The 19,328-nt window shown below is 34.3% G+C and overlaps 1 long non-coding RNA gene across 3 annotated transcripts in view; it reads right to left on the bottom strand.

The window, feature by feature from the left end:
* Window positions 1-19,328, bottom strand: part of LOC129231558 (uncharacterized) — a 145,374-nt gene that overhangs the window by 108,675 nt on the left and 17,371 nt on the right. For 2 of the 3 annotated variants that reach the window (XR_008581268.1, XR_008581267.1), the window contains exon 2: window positions 168-363. This is a non-coding gene — a long non-coding RNA (uncharacterized LOC129231558). Of the gene's footprint in view, window positions 1-167; window positions 364-7,296; window positions 7,442-19,328 lie in introns of those variants that run through there. The other variant, XR_008581269.1, reaches the window with a different exon arrangement.

The raw sequence follows: 19,328 nt of genomic DNA, 5'->3' as shown, positions 1-19,328 counted from the left end.
AACGCCTCATATGTAAACATTACAAAACGTGTGAAATCAAAAGTTCAAATCTTTTGTCGTGTATCAAACCCCACTACACCAATAAAAATAAGTTAGTCATAGGCTTACAATGTTACAAATTATATTGTTTAAGAGTGAAAAATTTAGATTAAAAAAAAACAGCTTACACTTTTTCCTCGTGCGGACTTGAAGCTGGTTCGAGCACGGGCTCTACGGCCTACGAGGATTCGGGGACGCGTCCTCCTCAAGACTTTGGAAGAGGTGACAGTCCCCCTCAAACATTTGGAAGAGGCGACAGCCCCCCTCAAACATTTGGAAGAGGTGACAGTCCTCTTCAAACATTTTAATTTTTCGTATACAAACCTAGAAATTTAAAAAACAGATTTAAAAAAAAAGGAAGTAAAAGAAAAGAAAAAGGAAAATAGAGATAGAAGGAAAAGAAACGCAGAGAATCGACGTCATAACCAGTAGAAGACTCAGAAGCAGCCCCGCCCGTTGAATCAGAATATGAAGTATGAATTAAATTGAGACAATTTGATTACACACACACACACACACACACACACACACACATATATACATATATATATATATATATATATATATATATATATATATATATATATATATATATATATATATATATATATATATATAGGGGCGGACTGGCTGACTTTAGCCCAGTCGGCAAAAGAGTATTTTGGCCCACCTCTGTAAATTAAAAAAAGTTGAAATAACCAGTACCGGATTTTGATTCTTCCGAGCCGAGCAAAGACATTAAACGACCGCTATAGTTCCATACATATGACAACATAGGAAGGACGATTAAAGGGAGGAATCAGGTAAATTCCCCCGGAAATTTTTCGAAATTAGTTGATCTGTATAGGCATAAGGCGAAAAGAATTGGGAGAAGGGGTTCTAGAGTTCCCTTTCAAGCGATATTTTCAAAGTTGATGTCAAAAAGCGTAATTTTACAATTTTTGGTAACGTTGAAAACAGGAAAAAGAAAAGGTTCCCCCACGATTTTGTTTTCTTAACTTTTTTTTTTCAAAATTAAAAAGTCTATTTTTGGCTATCTTTGTTTAAAATAGAATGTCGAGGGCTCTTCCCAAAAATTCTCCAAAATGGGAAGTTTTAGAAATACAATTTTAGGATACCCTTGGTAAAATTAATGGAACAGGGAAGCATCGGGAGCTTTCTGCAAAAACGTTTCGATTTTGAACTATTAAAAAACGAAAAACTATCATTGGTCACGCTTGAGAGAGGAGGCGGCTCAGTGATCTCATTTGGAAGCATTTAAAAACTGAAGTATACTCTACCCAATTTTAAACTGCATTTAGTTACTATAGGGAATCCGGCGACTCTCCTTCTTAAATTTTTGACATTGGAATTTTAAAAACATAATCTTATAATGTGTTTGAAAACATTAAAATTAAAGGGGCAGGTTTCTCGAGTGTTCCCAACCCCCCAGTATTTTTAGGAGAACGCTGTGCCCTTCCGCTTTTAAGCTAACTTTTGAGCCTTAACTTGATAATCCCTCCTTGCCCCTTAAAAGTTTAGACAAAACTGCACAAAAGCTAATTTTTTTTCAAAAGGTAAAGATTCACATAAGCCTGTCCTTGAAACGTCACTCTTTCGTTTCAATAACTTATCCACAAGAATCTGATTAGAATATATCGGAATATTTTTTGCATTACCTTTAAAACTAATCATCAAAAAGTTTTTCAATATTTTAAAAATAACTTCTATGGAAAACACTTGAACATTGTATGAACCTAGAAAACCAAAATGTAAAAGAAGCACCTTTTGTGTTTTACAAAACTTCTCTAAACAGTACCCTTTTATCTGAAAGCGCACTGCCCCTTTTTTGGTCTGGGGGAAACATTGGTTCCCTCAGGGCATTTTTTCTGAAACTGAAATCAATTTTTGGCTATAGTACTTGTAAAAGGGTTACATAGCTCTCCCACAAAAATTTCAAAATGTGAAATTTTAGGCTATCTTTAGTGACTTTAAGGGAACGACGAAGGTTCGAAGACTTTGGCAATTTTACGATATTTAAATCTGAAAAACGCAATTGAGGGCCTTGATGCAAGAAGCATGAACTAAGTAAGTCCAAACTTACTCATTTTTGGTAAGACCAACAAATAACATCAGTGTCCGGTAAAAAGGCAAATATCTTTCCCACATTATTTACTAGAAAGCAGAGGTCTGATCTTACATTTTGTTCCCGTTGTAGCACTAATCGAAACTTCTATACTATCGGCCACACGCAAAAATGAATTAAAAAAAAAAGTTTGGACTGAACTGGTTCTTGCATCAAAGTCCTTAATTGTAGACTTAACGCAAGTAATGTCGGTGACTTTTAGACTACAGAGAGACCTCATATCTTAAATACCTTAGGTACCCCCGTTAAGCATAAGTCTGGCCCTGATTACAACCGAGGACTAATTTATCAAAAGGGAACATAATCCAGTTTCCAAAAATGTTCAGAAGGTGAGAGAAACGAATTAAGGTAAGAGCAAGATAGTTTTATCAACTTCTCTGGGTACAGAATTGAGCACAAAAGCACAGCAAATCAAAGGGCCAGAGTAAGAAATGTTTTTGCAAAAAAAAAGGAGATATCGCCATCTTAATTTTGGATATATGCCCTTTTGAACGAAAACCTGAATGTTGAAAATTCCAATTTCAACAAAACTCTAATATTTCACCTTCTCATATTCTCTTATCGAGTTACATGAACCTAAAAGTAGTGGATTAAAATTTGAGGATTTTGGACATGTGTTCCTTTGGATCTAAAAGTCTTCGTACCATAGATTCTTTCAAGATATGTCCATTTTTGTTAAAAATAAAAACGTGCAGAAGACGGTTTTGTTATTTTTTGATCAAAAAGCCACAGTTTAATCTTAAATAAAATATGATTTTCCACGTTCGGACTTCTTGAAAGTAAGTGATTTGATAAAGGTCGTCTAAAAGATTTAGAAAGTATCATAAAATGAATTTTTCAAAAAATTTGACATGTTCCCTTTTGATAAATTACTCCTCAATTAATGTAGCTCAAAAAAAAAAAAAAAAAGAAACCTTGCCCTCTCCAGCACCCCGGAACTCAGTCCTAAATCCGCCTAAGTTCAGGAGCTCTCTCGAAGTCGAAATTTTGTTCTGTTTCAGATTCAGTTTATGGTAGTCTACACTTTCTTTAGCTCTCCCGTATGCGATTCGAAGATGAAAATACTTGTGTAGCGATAATTTACAACAGAGCAATGAAATATATTGCCAACTGACAGCATTTAGTTGAATCTGTCACAACCAGTGAATACAGGGGCGTGCACAGAAATTTTGGGGCACGTCACAAATGACTTTTACGCCCCCCCCCCCCTCTATCTTGTTTACCCCCCACTTCCCTACATATATTTCACCCCTCATTTAAAAAATCTCGGGCCTTCTTCAGGATCGGAACCGGGCCAACAGCTGTCCCTTCTATCTCCCCCCCCCCTGTGCATGCTCCTGCTCGTGCTCATGTATCAACACCCCAAAGCATGATCCATACATTTATAGCAGTGCCGGGGCCGCTTTGTCAAATGGTGCAAGTCCCTTCAATTTTTGTTAACAGAAGTACAAATACGAGTTTTTAACCCGCTTGTTTCGTTTTGGGCGCTTTTCCAGGCTGCGTCGGACCCCAATTTCTCTGGCCCCCTCCCGTTTCTTTAATGTGAGAGCCATGGCCCCCAGAGCTCTAAAAACTAGAGAGAAAGTTGATAAAAGAGAGGAAAGTGTCCGTACATGGTGAACTTCGGCTATTTACTTCGGTCCCTGCTTAGGGTGGAAAAAAAAATAAACCTGTTTCCAAACGTTTTTTCTACACAGATTAAACAAATTACATGTTTTTGTTTATTTATTTTTTAACGACACTCTAAAAAATGTTAGGTGTGAATTTAAATGTATGAAGTTTAATTAAAAAAAATGCTTGAAGTGGCCCACCGGGCGGTTGGTCCAGTCGGGGATCCCCGACTAGCCGACTTGGCCAGTCCGCCCCTGTATATATATATATGAAATAAGAGGATGAAATGAAATTAAGTGCATTATTTCTCATACTTTGGACTTTGGATGCTTGATTTTTCAAAAGTCAGTTTTTCAACTGTGAATGGTGCATAAGATAAATTGTACTGAAGCTAATTCAAAAAAATATTAGATGAATATTTTTTAAAAAGTTTAATACTTTAGCAATTTTCATTTTAGTACATTTTGATTTTTGATGAAAAATTAATCGATTCAAGAATAAAAAATAAATTGAAAAAAATTGGATAATGAAAATTTTTGTAAACATTACAAATTTAATCCTCAATATCTTTAAAATAAATGAAGATGTTTTATGTACTTTTGCAGTTTAACAAAAATACATGCGTTGTCTTTCTAAAAAATGTCAAATTGCACCTCTTGTGAAAAGTCGAAAAAGAGAATTGCCAATATACAATGCTGGATCTAGAAAGTTTTCTAGGTGGGGCAAAACTTCAAAATGCCGCCCCACATCCATCTTGCTTTAAATTTTTCTACCAAATTGTATTTTAATATGTTTAATAAACTGTAAAGTGCGAAAGGGGTTTGATTAAAAATTCATTTTATACTAAGCATGTCAGAATGAAAAAATTTTTCGTTAAAAAGGACATAATTTAACAAAATCAGTTTGCAAATGTCTGCAAGTTCTTTTCGCGCCCAAATCCTTTTTTACTGGTGAAAAAACAAAATAACCTGGCAGTGATGCAACCAGAAAATATTTTTAAAGGGGCGCACTTAAAAATTTTCCCTATCTTACAGGGGGGTCCGGGGGATCTCTCCCGGATAAAGTTTTGAAATTGTTGTCCTAAGAACGCATGTTTAGAGTGTCTCTGTTGATGTTACGGGGAAGAAAGTTTCGTGAGGACTTAAGAGGAAATTTTTAGAAACTGAAGTCTTAAAGAGGAAATTTTTAGAAACTGAAGTCTTAAAAACGTTATTGTAGGCGATATTTATTGACGTTAGGGTAACGGATGGGACTCAGGGGTTATTTTCTGTACGATTTTTTGGAACACTAGAGTGAAATCAATCATCCCTCCCCCAATTGTTTGAAATTGAAGTTCCAAAACGCAGTTACCGCAAACTTTGATGATGTTAGGGAAGGGGGTGATCTGGGGCTCTTCTCAAAAAAACATTTCGAAATAGAAGTCCTTAAAGACGAAGTTTTTAAGCAACAGTCAGTGATACTAGGGAGAGGTGTTTAAAGCTTTTCACCTTAATTTTATTCGGAATTGTAGTTTTTGCATCTTCAGATTTTATACAGGAGCGGCAGCTCACTTTATTTTAAGGGGACTGCGTGCTAAGCGTCTCAATCAATTGTCGTTTTAGAAATCAAATTTTTGACGAGTTATGTGGCATTAGAGAAAGGGGGTTCGAGAGCCTTGTCCGAAATTTTTTGGAAATTGAAGTCTTAAATACGCGACTGTAGACCACATTAGGTAACGTTTGGGGTTCGGCAATTATTCAAAATTGTAGTTGAATAAAAGCAGTCTTAAACGATTTTCGATGTTGTTAGAAGGCGAGGCAATCAGTACCCTGGAATTTGGCGAAATTGAAGCCCTGGAAACGAGATTTGAGACGTTCTTGAATGGTTTTGGCTGGAGGAGGGGCTTCCAAAGCGTAGCATTTTGAAAACTTTCTTACTTTTTGATAGTCTAGGGGAAAAAAAGGAGAAATAAGAGAAATAGGAGGTGTGATACGTGAATAACTGATGAATAATCTGAAACGCTAGACATTTTTTACGGCTCTTTTTTTAAAAGAAATTTAGATTTTTCGCCAACATTCTATATTTTTTTCCATTAAAATTACTTCGTTTTCCCAAGGCATGTTCGTTTCTTCTCTTTAACAATATGGAATGTTTTGAACAAATAATATACTCAGCCTTCTGGGGGGCGGGCATTGGTGCAATCAAAAGGGGGAATGCCCCCCTCTTTTGGTTGAACCACTCACTACTGTCACATGGATCTGAGCCAACAGCACAATTTTCAATAAAATGTCGTTGAAGGTTTGTGTTTATGATCCTAAGCCTTTCTGCTAGTAAACAGCAAATTCTCAATGTCAATGCTCTTAGCAAGATGATTCAGCTATAATCTTAGTTAATCTAAATATTTATAGAATGAACCTCTTTGTAATACGTGAACTAAGTATCCTTCTGTTGATTTAATGCTTTGTTCTGCGTAATACCAGTCAGATGTTACACCAAATACTCATATTTTAGAGTTGCACAATAAAGACTTTAGAACAAAGTTAGCAGTATTTTTTTCTTTGGGGACAACTCTGTTTCCCTCCTTTTTGCGCCCATGACGGAGAGTCATATGTTTACTCGCTGGTGCTTGTAAATGCTCCCGGCAAAATTTGCGGGCTCATCTCCCCCCCCTTACCGTTTTTAAGAAAGGGTGAGTTGGAATATTTGTAAAGGAAAAACTATTCTATGGATTTGAGCATGAAATATACCGCCCCCTAAAATGTACTGGTAGCACGGCGCCTACACCCGGAGCCAGTAGTTAATCAACGAGGAAGCAATTAGTAAATTATTATTTAATTTATTATAGGGAAAAAACTATTTCGGTGGCTAGTACACATGTTCCAATTCAGTCCCACTAAAAGTGCTTACTTATCCCACTCTTTAACTTCGCTTCGTTTTACCGTCATCTTTTGAAAAACATGCAATGTTTTAAAAAATAAATAACTTTATTAATCAATTTCAATTGTCAGCAAAATACACGAGAAAGAGTAAAATCCCACCTATATGATTTTTATCCTATCTGTTAAATTTTTTAGGGAGCTTTTGAGCCTATTTTCCCTTCCGGAAGCTCCCAGGGGTGGCCTAGGTCCCCCAGAGAGGGCGTCAACCTGGACTCCTAAAGCATTTCGGGAGTCCAGGTTTGTGCAGAAAACCGAAGACGAACATGTTCTAAGACGCAAGAGAAAAGAATCCGAAGTCGCGCATTTTTCCAGGGCAGAAAAAAGAAAACAAAGGCAAACAGGGAGTGAAAAAAAAAAATGAAGCCGAGAGGGCCGTACAAAGGGGGAGGGGCGCACCGGCCCGTAGGCCGGCGGGCCAGTTCGCCCATGGATGCACCACTTGAATTTGCCGCCCCCCTGAAGTTGCCGCCCGGGGCAAGAACCCCGGCTTGCCCCCTCATAGATCCGGCTCTGCCAATATGTATATAGATATATATATATAATACCTGCTTTAAATAAATATTCAAAGTTTTTTAAAAGCAACTTTAAAATATTCTTACTTACGCCAAGATTCCAAAGATGAAAAATACTGGGAATAAGATGTGAAGAACAAGTTCCTGTGTTTTAGACATATCCAGTTTTTCCTGGAACGTATCAGACAGAAAAAATACTTCTAACTGTACATGTAACAACCCCAAACAAAATATTTTCAAAGATTTCTCCAACTATATTCAAAAGCACCTCAAATGATATTCGACTGTTGATAATTTTTACCCAGAATGCCTTTAAATTACTTCATTTTGCATTTTCTTCCGTGGGAAAGTTATCATTCCTCCGTCGAATTCATCAATGATCGGTAATACGCATGCGTAATGTGACACGTGTCTGGCTATTAAGAGGAATAATGTGTGGGAAAAATATTATTAATGGCTTTGTCTGGAAAGAGCGTCTAGCACTTTTTAGACAAAACTTTCGAATACTTGGGGGTGAGTCTTAGAAATATGTTTCTATTATTATTATTACTTTTTTTTATATATATATTTGATTTTTTTTTTGTTCTTTTCGTTTAATGGAATATTCCTCTTATAAGAACTTTTTAGGTGGCCTCGATTGTATTTTGAATATCTTTCTCACTGTGTTTTCATTTTTTTTAAACTTAAAACCAATTTTTGCGGCTAGTCTATTTTTCCACTTACCTGTGATTTTTTGTGATGATATTTTTATTTAAAAAATATTTTTTTTTAAATTAAATGTATTAAAAAAGAAAATATGTAGGTGGTGCCTAAGAGGTTATCATTTTTTAAAAATTATTATTCTTATCCTTTTCCTTTTAACTGAGGACCCCTAAACTATGAGTCTGTACAGCGTTCTGAATAAATTATTTTTCGTTAAAAAATGTTTGAAACGCACATTTCGGGGGCTCTTACTTAGGTGATCTTAATAATATAAAATCTTGGATGCTCTTAAATATTATTTTAAGATTGCGCTTTCTAAAGTTTACCGAAAAATAATTTTGGCCACTCTTACTCCAATTATTATTTATTGTCGTTTGCAAATAAGGAGGGACAAAGATATAAAAGTATTTTAACTTTTTAAGACTGCTAAGGTTTACTTCTTCTTCTTTATTTTATTTTATTTTTCTAGCATCGCTAAAATAAAATTGACAACCCAATTTCTAAAAAACTGGGTGGTGTCGCATCCCCTCGCACCCCTTGGCAGTACATAACCGGCCCGCTGGTGTACTCGCTATTGGTTGCGGGACTGCAGGCCCGACGAGAGGCTATGTCAGCCTAGTCGGAAACTAGGGGTCTAGGCCTTGGGGCGGAGGCCGACGGCACGGATACAAAAAACAAAAAGAAAGTAAAAAAGGAAAGAAAAAATAAAGAAAAAAGGAAAGGAAGAAAGAAAAAAAAGGGGGGGGGAGGAGACGACTTCGAATAAGAGAAAACATAAAGATAATGTAAAACTTACTCTTTGTGTACTTACTGTTGTGGCACTTAAAATAAAGTTTATTGTTCTCAAGTAAGCAGTTTTGGCTTTTTTTTTCTTTCTTTCCCCCCTTTTTTTCTTCTTTACCCCCTTTTCTTTTCTTCTTTTTCCCTTTTGTTTTCTTTTCTTTTTTTGAGAGTGGGGGCGGTGGGGGGGGGCATGTGACATAACTGACAAGAGGCGGGAGGGGCCATGCGACATAACTGACAAGAGGCGGGAGGGGCCATGCGACATAACTGACAAGAGGCGGGAGGGGCCATGCGACGTAACTGACAAGGGGCCCATCTACGCTCTCTGCGGCCCTGCGGGACTGACCGACACAAACTATGTTTTTCTTTAAAAACACAAGTTTATGCTGTTAAATTAATCAATTTAATTGTATTAATTGAAACTTAACTTCATTTGCTGTTTTACCTTCAACATAGTCTGCAGTCGTGGAAACCCTTGATGGTAAAACCAAAATGCAAATAAAAGTTCATGGGTCATTCTTCAAAAAGTGTAACTTTTCTGTCACACGCCTTTTACAGTAAAACCTTTAAGGAACAATTCATTTAACAAGAATTTTTAATTTCATCAAAAATATATCTATTAAACCCTGCCAACAATTTTTTTAATAATAATTTTTATTTTAGTATATTTTTGGTTCACACTCACCTCCGTGGCATGTCACACATCTTGTCTGACTGCTTATGTTGTTTAATAACTTGTTTAATTAAAAGTATATACTTATTTTATTATTATTCCTTTCACAAGTGACACAAATACTAATTGTTTAAGTATATTTGATTTTTAATATTGTGTTTTAGTTCGTTTTAGAAGGACAAGGAGTCATGTCACACAATAAATTCTCATCTCCGTTACCTAAACACGAAATGCCATTCCTCATTAATACGTGACAGTAATGTCATCAAATTTTATTTTCCATGATAAAAGGGAGCCCCCTTATTTGTTTTCAGCTATAGTTGAAGTTGTGAGATTTTTGTCGAAAAACAAGAAGATATATAGATTTTGCTTTAAAAACTTAGTGTGGTTATTCTGACTTCTCACCTCTGTGAACTTGAGTTTCAGGGATGTAAATAAATGCAAAAAAAAAAAAGAAGTGAACATGTTTTCATATGCTTAACATGTGCAGATTGAATAGTATTTTCTTTGTGCATTGGATTTTTTTTTTTTTTTTTTTCAGATTAAAAAAAAATATTTCTATACTTTATGGAATTAAAAAAAAAATGTCTTTAGTTTGGGGGCACATATGAGAGCAGGACGGGTGTCAAATTTCAACGAAAGATTCGTTATAATGAAGCATATACGTATATACCAATTATGTTCAAGGGTTTGCAACCTATACTGTGTCCGTTTTAATCGTACAGTAACTGTTATTAAGAAAATATTTCTTTCGAATTATATAACTCTGCTCACAGTCAAATTTCAAAGTTTCATAGCATGCTCTAATCACTGGATCAGCAAGAAACAATCTTATAAGACTAAACAATACAAACAACATTTTATTATGTAATGTTTATTCTTGTTATATAGTATGTTTAAGCTTCATAGATAATATGATGATGAATTATGAAATTATTCTAAAATTCAGTTTTTAGGAAGTATTTTGTCTTTATTTTCCTTGCAAATATCATATACCACTAAATTTTTGGCCAACTATTTAGTAATTAAGGAATTTAAAGAGTAAAAATAATAAAATAAATAACTAATAATTATGTAATAATAATTATTATTAAATTAACAAACTGATGGCAGCAAAATAATAATTATAAATCTTAACATATCTTTTAACACTTTTATTGAGTCTACACTAATATTTATATTGCGGAGAGGATATGGAAAATGTTCACATGTGCCCCTACATGTTGTGTTCACAAGTGCCCCCCCCCCGTCATCTACCTGAGAACCAATTTTGAAAAATAAAGAATTATTAATTTAATTGCAAAATTTAAACATTGGCATAAATTGTCGTGAATGTTCATATAATGGTTTGTAATAATTAAGTTTAGCGTATCAATTAGTTTAAAATATGTTTTTACACGAAGAAAACAGTGATAAAATTACATCGGCATCTGCTAATACAAAGAAGCTACACTGTAAAAAAAATTCGGAAACGTTTCTGAGTATATCGTGCAGCTGCGGTTCATGAAATTTTCAAAAACGTTTCTGAGTATTTCGGAATTCTCTTTCTGTAATGTCCGGAAACGTGTCTGAGTACTTCGGAATCCTCTTTCTGTAATGTCCAGAAACGGGTCTGAGTATTTCGGAATCCTCTTTCTATAATTTCCAGAAACGTTTCTGAGTATTTCGGAATCCTCTTTCCGTAATTTCCAGAAATGTTTCTGAGTATTCTGTGCAGCTGTGGTTCATGAAAGTTTCGAAAACGTTTCCGAGTATTTCGGAATTCTCCAAACAATTTTCAAAGACGTTTCCGAGAATTTCGGAATCCTTTTTCCGTGATTTTTTCTAAAAAATAATTCTTTACTATAGTATTGTATGCCATATCAGTTTCAATTCTTTCATATCTAAGAGCAATGAAACAAGCAATTTTAGAATCATTCGTGGAATTTTTTTTTTCTGAATTTCTAATGACAAATAGCATGGTTAACAGCATAACATATGCACAGTTATAAATTTTTGAAAATTTATGAAATAATATAGTAGTTTCATTCATAATCACAAAATCGTCGGGGGACGGAAGGGGAGTACTTTCTCAAAAGTGGGATTGTTTGTTAAACAATATTAAACTTCAGTTTTTCTCTCAATATTTTCAAGACAAAATTATCAACATATTGTATTTTTAATGCAGAACTTAAAAACATATCTTGTATCAAACTTGATAGCTTTTATTTTCGGATAAAATTTGACAGAACTTACCTACACTTTGCGTTCCGAAATACGTTCTCGTCAAGTCAATTTCTTTGACGAACAAAGTGTACGGAAAAGTACCAACAGAGAAATTGATGAATTTAAATATGACACCAAAGTCCCCCTGCTGGAACCATTCGGGTTTATTCTTCTGTTCTTGCCCTTTTCCAGTTCATCACAAATATAGATACTTAATCAAAATAGGTTACTGATTTTATTTTTAGAGTGTGCGCAAAATGCATTATATATTTTATTTATTAAAACATTGAACTCTATTATATGATTATTCCATTTCATATATACGAGAGTCCCCCCCCACACACCATAAGAGTGATTGTGTACCCATAAAATGATATAAAGCGCCCCCCACCTTAAAAAAAGCAACCCCTTGAAAATGTCAATGGCACAGTCTCTCACCATATGTGCATTGCATATTAATAACATAATATTTAAAAACTGATCACTTTTAAAACGATGACATGAAATAATATTGCTTTTTATTTCAGCATGTAAATGCAGCTGTTCCATTTTTGCCACTGACTCATTCCTCCTGACTGTCCTACATTAAACTAGTATATCCACGAAGGAAATGTTATTTTCGGAACTAATGTCAAGGAATTTTTTTATTGTTAACCACATTTAACAAAATGAATAAGCAGATGAATTAATTTCAGAACTATGTTCTTACTAATAGATAACACGGTCATTCTCTAATGGTATAAATATTTTTAAATGAATGAATAAATTATAATAAAAAAAGATAAATTATACCGGCACATTTTTTGTGAAGCATATTACAATACTAGAAAATATTTGCATTGCCATATTTCTAATGAATTAAACAATTGATTTTTTTTTCTTTTTGAACCAAAATGTATGTACATCCAAGTATTTCGAAATAACTTTTCTGTGATTGCTTCTCAAATATAAATCTTACTTCTTTTGCGTAATTAATCAGTTTCAGTTGGTTACAACAAATAGTACACCGCGCACATAGGTATGAAGGATAACTTTAAATTAATTCGATAAACCCAAAAACAGTTACAATTGGAGCCTCATCAAATGCAAATCAACAAAAATATAAATTTATATAACAACATGTTTTAAAATATTCATTAATACTTACAAGTGAACATGAGCGGAAGAAAATCTAAGTACCTCCATTACAACTGAATAAGTAATCCAAAGGGTTTCGTTTCATTAAGTATAAACACGGGTGTTGAAACTATTCACGCTTGAACACACAATATATATCTAATTATGGTCGCATTGGAAATTGTAAAGAAGCAAATGGTTATTAACTAACTTAATAGCTGCGTACATCGTCTAAAAAATCAAAGGCAGTCCAAAATGCAAAGGCATAAAATTAGTTTCGACACATTTTACTACTCTCTAGACATGAAATAACAAGCAATCCAATGCTAAACAGTTACTGACTGCAGCAACCATCGATAAGAAAAAAAGAAGTCCTCGTTATTTCCGACTCATTGGCGCCTGTGTTGGAAGGATGAAATAGGTTTCGAAGCGTTGCGTCATCACTTCCGCTTCTAGATATCTTGAAATAACAAAAAGCTTTCTGAATATTGAGGAGTTCGCTATTGGATGAAGGATTCCTCCTATTTTGGAAACGTTTCCGATATATCCAGAAACGTTTCCGAAATTTGTTACAGTGTATCACCACAAGAACATAAACTTGCTCCTTGCTCTGAAAGTTTGATCAAAAAGTAGGGCTTGTACTGCCATTACTAGAGATTTTTTTAAGATGTTTTGCTTGACGCTATCCTAGTAAAACATACCATGTTCACGTGTGCCCCGTGCTCACATGTGTTCCCTATTCCCCTACCTACTAATTGCTTTTCATACTATCTAACTTTCATATTCATATATTTGAATGTTTCACAATTAAACCTGAAATTTACTCAAAAAGTATAAAAAAAATTATAAATCGGAAAAAAGTAAGTACATTTTTTTTAAAATTTTTGTAGTGTACGGGATTGGAACAGAACGATCTATGCATTGTAACTTTAGACCGGGGCGGTTTGGCGGTGAATGTCAAGGAAAATATGAGGTTGTGTAAAGTTGTTACCTCCACATGCAAACTTTATACCACTATACGAAAAATTCCCCCTCCCTTTGTGTATAATTTAGAATTTTTTTTCGAAGCGGCACTCTACAGTTGATATGTATGGTAGTGTATGATAAAATTCTCAATCTTTTGTGGCAAAGAATAATGAAAATATGAAGAAAAATACACATAAAGGGCTCTAAATATTGTACGGTTTTACGGTAGGTAACACTTTCATGTAAGAATGAAAAAAGAAAAAAAAAAAAGAAGACAAAAGGTTTCGAAATTGAAAAATATTTGCGTTCAAAAGTTACGTTTTCTGGAGAAGGACCCTCATGAGACCAGGGGAAATTTTTTGAGTTTGGTCTCATAATTAACTGAAAAAAGAGAACATAGGGTGTTACGGTGATTAAAAATTCCCTTTTATAATCCAATGTCATCCTCTTGTCTGCTAAATATTTTTATTTCGTAATTAACTACGAATTAAAAAGTAAGAGAATAAGATCTCGAATGTTACTAACCACAATAGAAATATTTATCAGTTTTATCTTTTTTCTGTCTTAAATGAGAATTATGTATTGAGTCATACATAGTTTTTAAATTTAAAAATAAGTGTCAAATCCGGTGTTTCCCCGGTGTCTGAGAAAATATTTTGTTATTGTGAAAATTTTAAAAAAAGGAGGGGGAGATAAAAAAAAAGTTCGATTTTCATCCCAAAGGTTTTTTTTTTTAGTTTGTAGGGGTTTTCGATGGTTAGAAATGGGCATATCAGATCATTTGTATCAGTATTTTAACTTTCATGCTATTTAATAATATTATTTCTGCTATAAATGATTTAAAACTGCAACTATAGGATTCTCTTCAAAAGAGAGTTATGTGCAATAACGCCAATCAAAAAAGAAGGGAAAAAAAGGTAAATTTTCATTCCATATGAGGATCATTAAAAAATTTACAGCGGTTTTCGGTTCACTAGAAACGGTCATATCAGATCCTTTGGTAAACCCAATGGAGAAAGAAGCATTTTAATTACCATATATTTAGAGTTGTTATTTTTGATATGAATGAGTTATTACTGAAAAATGAATGTCTGTATGATTTGTTTTCAAAAAAATAGTTGAGTGCTAATAAATTTCAATGCCAACCAACGATTTGAGAGTTGACTGATGAACAAAGTGCAATCTGTTTTCGTTACTATATGAAGATCATTTTTTAGCTTATAGTGGTCTTCGATTATTAGAAATGGGCAAAAAAAAAAAAAAAAAAAAAAAAAAAAAAAAAAAAAAAAAAAAAAAAAACCTTAACACAGTATGAGTACAAATTTTTCAATAATGATGTAATTTAATATTATTTCTGCTATAAATCATTTTGAACTGGATCAATGGGAATTTTCTTAAAAAAATTTAGTTAAGTGCATGATACCAATTAATTTCAATGCCACCAAAACGCGTTTGAAAATCGACAAAAGGGAGAAAAACCGATCTATTTACATCTTACATGAGGATCATTTTGAAGTTTACAGTGGTTTTTGTTGAGTAAAAACGGTCATATCAGACCTTTGTTTAATATTATTCTTTCTGTTATAAAACAATTTAAACTGAAGCAATAGAATTTTTTTTAAAAAAATCTAGCGAATTGCACTGCACTTGACTAAAAATATAGTCAATTGTATGTGGCACCAATTCATTTCAATACCACCAAAATGCGTTTGAAAATCAAAATTGAGAAAGAAAAAAAATCGATTTGCATCCCATATGAGGATTAGTTTTCAGTTTTCTCTGGCTTTCGATGATTAAAAACGGGCATATCAGATCTTTGTTTCGTATTACTATTTCTGTTTATAAAACATTTTAAACTGCAACAATAGGATTTTCTTAAATATATAGTCAAGTGCATGACACCAATTAATTTCAATGCCACCAAAACGCGTCAGAAAATCGACAAAAAAGGGAAAAAAACGATCGATTTTCAATCCCGTATGTGGATTAATTGCAAGCATATCGCGCTTCGCAATAATTAGAGCCTGGGCAAAGCGAGGTAGGCGCGCCCGCCTGACTAACACGGGGAAGAATCAAGGGGAAAAAAACACCTTCCGGAAAAATCCGAACGGGAGCACCGCTGTATGCCGAGCGGCCGGCGAGTAGAACAGAACACCCCCCCACATTCGTCTGCCGTGCCTGAGAACCATTGGGTCCCCTACCCTACACACAGCATTCATCGTTCGGCGTGCGCAGAGAACGGGCCGCCAAACAGAACGCTGCGTCTCATCGGAAAAGCCTTGTCCCGTACTCGTGAAGAAGTTCGATACGCGCTTTTGGGAGACTCCGGGAGTCTTTTTCTTTTGCACATGTTTCACCACGAGGCCGGCACGTCTTTACAGCTGTGATTTCCTCAAAATATTTTGCATAACAAACGGTGATTTTTACTGTTGCGTGGAATTTTAATTTGATACCTCTCTGCAATCGGACCAGTTGACATGTCTAATAACTTTTTGCAATTTTCGCCGTGATTAGACAGAGATATTTTGTATGACTACTCTTTTTTATTGCAGAAGCTGGTTTAGATTACTGGACGATTAGTGAAAAAACGTAAAATTGAAAATTAGTGCTGACAAATGCAGTTGGCCCGCTGTCAGCTCTAGGCACTTTTGCGACCTCTTAGTATTAGAAGAATAAATTCACTTTGCACTACTGTCAGCAACTGTCAAATATTTACAAAGGCTGTCAGCGAGTTTTTCTTTTCACTGAAGTGCCATGGATTGGATAAATTTTTTCGTTACAATAACAGGACCGTCAGGACTTCCATACCTAGTTTAAGAAAGTACACCAGTAAAAATCCTTCTTGCATGGAGAAAAGGCGACACAATACAAGACACGCTGCTGCTTTGGCCGCCGCAGCAGCAAACTCGGAATCTTCACCTTCCCACTCGCCTACCCCTTCGCCTATAGGCCCTGACAGTCCTCTCACTATGGCCTACAAAGGTGACATGTATGATTCTTTCCAAGCTTGGGCTCTTAAGACTTACGGAGATAGTGCCAAGACAAAGACTGTAACCCGAAGAAAGTACAATAGGATATTGAAGATCTTGAAAGGGGAGGAACAGACGAATGCTGAAAATTCCAAATTTCGATTCTGGGTGAAAGCCAAGGGATTTCGAGTTGGACCTCCTTCAGGACATGCTTCAAATGCCAAATCTTCTGAACAAGTCCTTTACATTCCCTGCTCCAAAGTACCAGTAAGTTTCTTTTCAGTATCTCATAATTATGTTTTTTTTAATTTAACCATTTTACGTTTCGATATTTCCAAATTACGAGCAAGTGTTAGAAACGATGATAAAATTTTAACTGAGTTTTCAACAACTGTTAACTTATCTAAGCACAGTTCTTACATCTATGTCTTGCTCTTCTAAAAATTCATCGGGTCTTATAAATCAGTACTTAAATCCATCTAGTGCTTCATGGTTGAAGCTGTCATATTCATATATATATATATATATGCACACATACAGTGCAGTTTTATAAAAATACTGTCCTCCTACGAAACATTATAAATATTAGAAATTCTCTATTTTAGAGCTTTTTTTCGAGCATCATAAAGCCTCACGATAAATATTGTCACGACGGTAAATCGTCAGATGTTCTGCATTCTTTAACATAAAAACAATCCCTTCAAAAACGCTTCGTAAGAATGAAATATTTCTCCTATTTTTAAAATGCTGTTTGAAAAATGATTTAATTTACTATTCCGTTGCTTGGGAAAAATATTAACAGAACAAAACTAAAGTTTCAACAGAATGATTATACTCCTTATTAAATTCCTTTTATTTATAAAAGCTAATTGCTCCGTGAAAATTAACATTTCTCGCACAAAGGGAGAAATTTCAACGTAAACTTTAAAATTCGCAGAAATAGTGTGGCAGTAAAAGTAACTTCCCACAGAGATTCCATTCTACTAAATCACATTTGTGTTTAAAAAGCTGCTCCGTGATTCATAATTACGTAAGTTTAATTACCGAATTCAGCTGAAAAAGTGAATATTGTTTGGCTGATGGCAATTTGATGGACTGAAATTAGTTTAAAATATCAGTCTGTTCTCCAAGTTATTATTAATGTTAATTCCTCAAAAAATTAGTAACAGAATATTTAAATATTAAAATACTAAGATGGTATGAATTGCATACTTAACAAAGTTCTGACCTAGGAAATACGGTAGACCTTTTCTGCCTTTCGTTTTGTAAAGTGAAAAGTTTTGCAATGTGTATTTTATTCGTCCCAAATACAGAATGAATCCGTTTTTGGAAATCAATATCGATTAGTTTCTTTCAAAGGAAAAAAATGCTGATATATGGCACCGCAATGAATTCTGAAAATTCGATTGACGCAAAAAATACTGAATATGATAAAATAAATTTGAAAAAAAAAAACATTGATATTTTTAAGTTAATGATATTTTTCTGCAAGATGAAATTAAAGCATGTATGCTAAATTTAACTCGTCATGCACAATTTATTATTTATCTATTTTTACTGAAGCATTTACCTAACTTACTTCAAGAAATATACTTATTTTTGCACCCCTCCAGGTTTTTATCCGTACTTTTGCTGCTAAAAAAGCACTTTACGGAAAATTATCGATTTTATTTTCCGCTCCGTTTCGCGAGCCTTTTCGAGATGGACCGAAAACTCCCCGCGCCGTTCGATTTTTACATCACTATCTCTCCCTATCTCTAAGGCCTCTCCTATTAAATCTAGAATTCAGATTCCGGAAGGAAAATTATCTCCAGTTTGTTTAACCAGCTAGCACGTCTCGCCTTCGGCGAATTTTCGATTCAGCCAGCAAAAAGACTGCAAAGGTTTCAAAAATAGATCTTCACAGCTCGGAAACCGACTTGCCCTGCTTTTTAAACGCAAAACCGACTTCGATGCTGAGTCGGTTTCGAAAAGTTGCGTATATTCAATGGCTAATAGTCACAGCATGCAACAAGTGTTTTGCGTGGCGTTCAGACGAGTTGCCTGCTTTTCTGTCGAAAGTGGTTTAAAGCTTCGACGATCGGTTCTTATATAAAAAAAAGTGAATATTTTATGTTTTATCCTTGTCAGAATTTGACTATTTTACAGCAAACTTAAGCATGGCAGAAAAAATATTGGCTGCGAAATTTATTATTTTTTTTATTTGTTTTTTTAATACAATTTATAGATAAGGAAGTATTGATTACTTTTTAAATTCATAAGAATTGAATTCTAAAGATAAACAAGTGTTCACTTTTTAAGGAAAAATAATATTGCGGTTTTTTTTTCTTGTTGAATTCTCGAAACTATTAAAACTATATTTAGCTTTTACTATGAAGTAGGTGGGAAAAGGTAAGTAAATTTTTTTCAAAAATTTTTTAATGGCAAAATTTCTCACCAGTTCCAGTTTTAAAAATATTTTTCGGTTTTAAAAATATTTTGCTTATCGTCATCCCCCCCCCCCTTTCCCTCTTAAAGTCTTCAAGACATTGCAAGAGTCAGAAATAATAGTAAGATTTTCAAATCATTATTCCTTAAATATTTGAGTTTTAATTAGATAAGTAATGTAGTTATTTAAAATCCTCATGATTTCCGATAGAAATTAGGATTTTTCAACTGTTTTCCCAAAATAACTCTCGCACTGTCCCAGTAACTGCTTTTAGTAAAACT

The sequence above is a fragment of the Uloborus diversus genome, chromosome 10 (genome assembly GCF_026930045.1).
Source record: "Uloborus diversus isolate 005 chromosome 10, Udiv.v.3.1, whole genome shotgun sequence".
Lineage (NCBI taxonomy): Eukaryota > Metazoa > Arthropoda > Arachnida > Araneae > Uloboridae > Uloborus > Uloborus diversus.
Note: the sequence above shows the minus strand (reverse complement) of the source record. Positions and strands in the feature narration are given on the sequence as shown.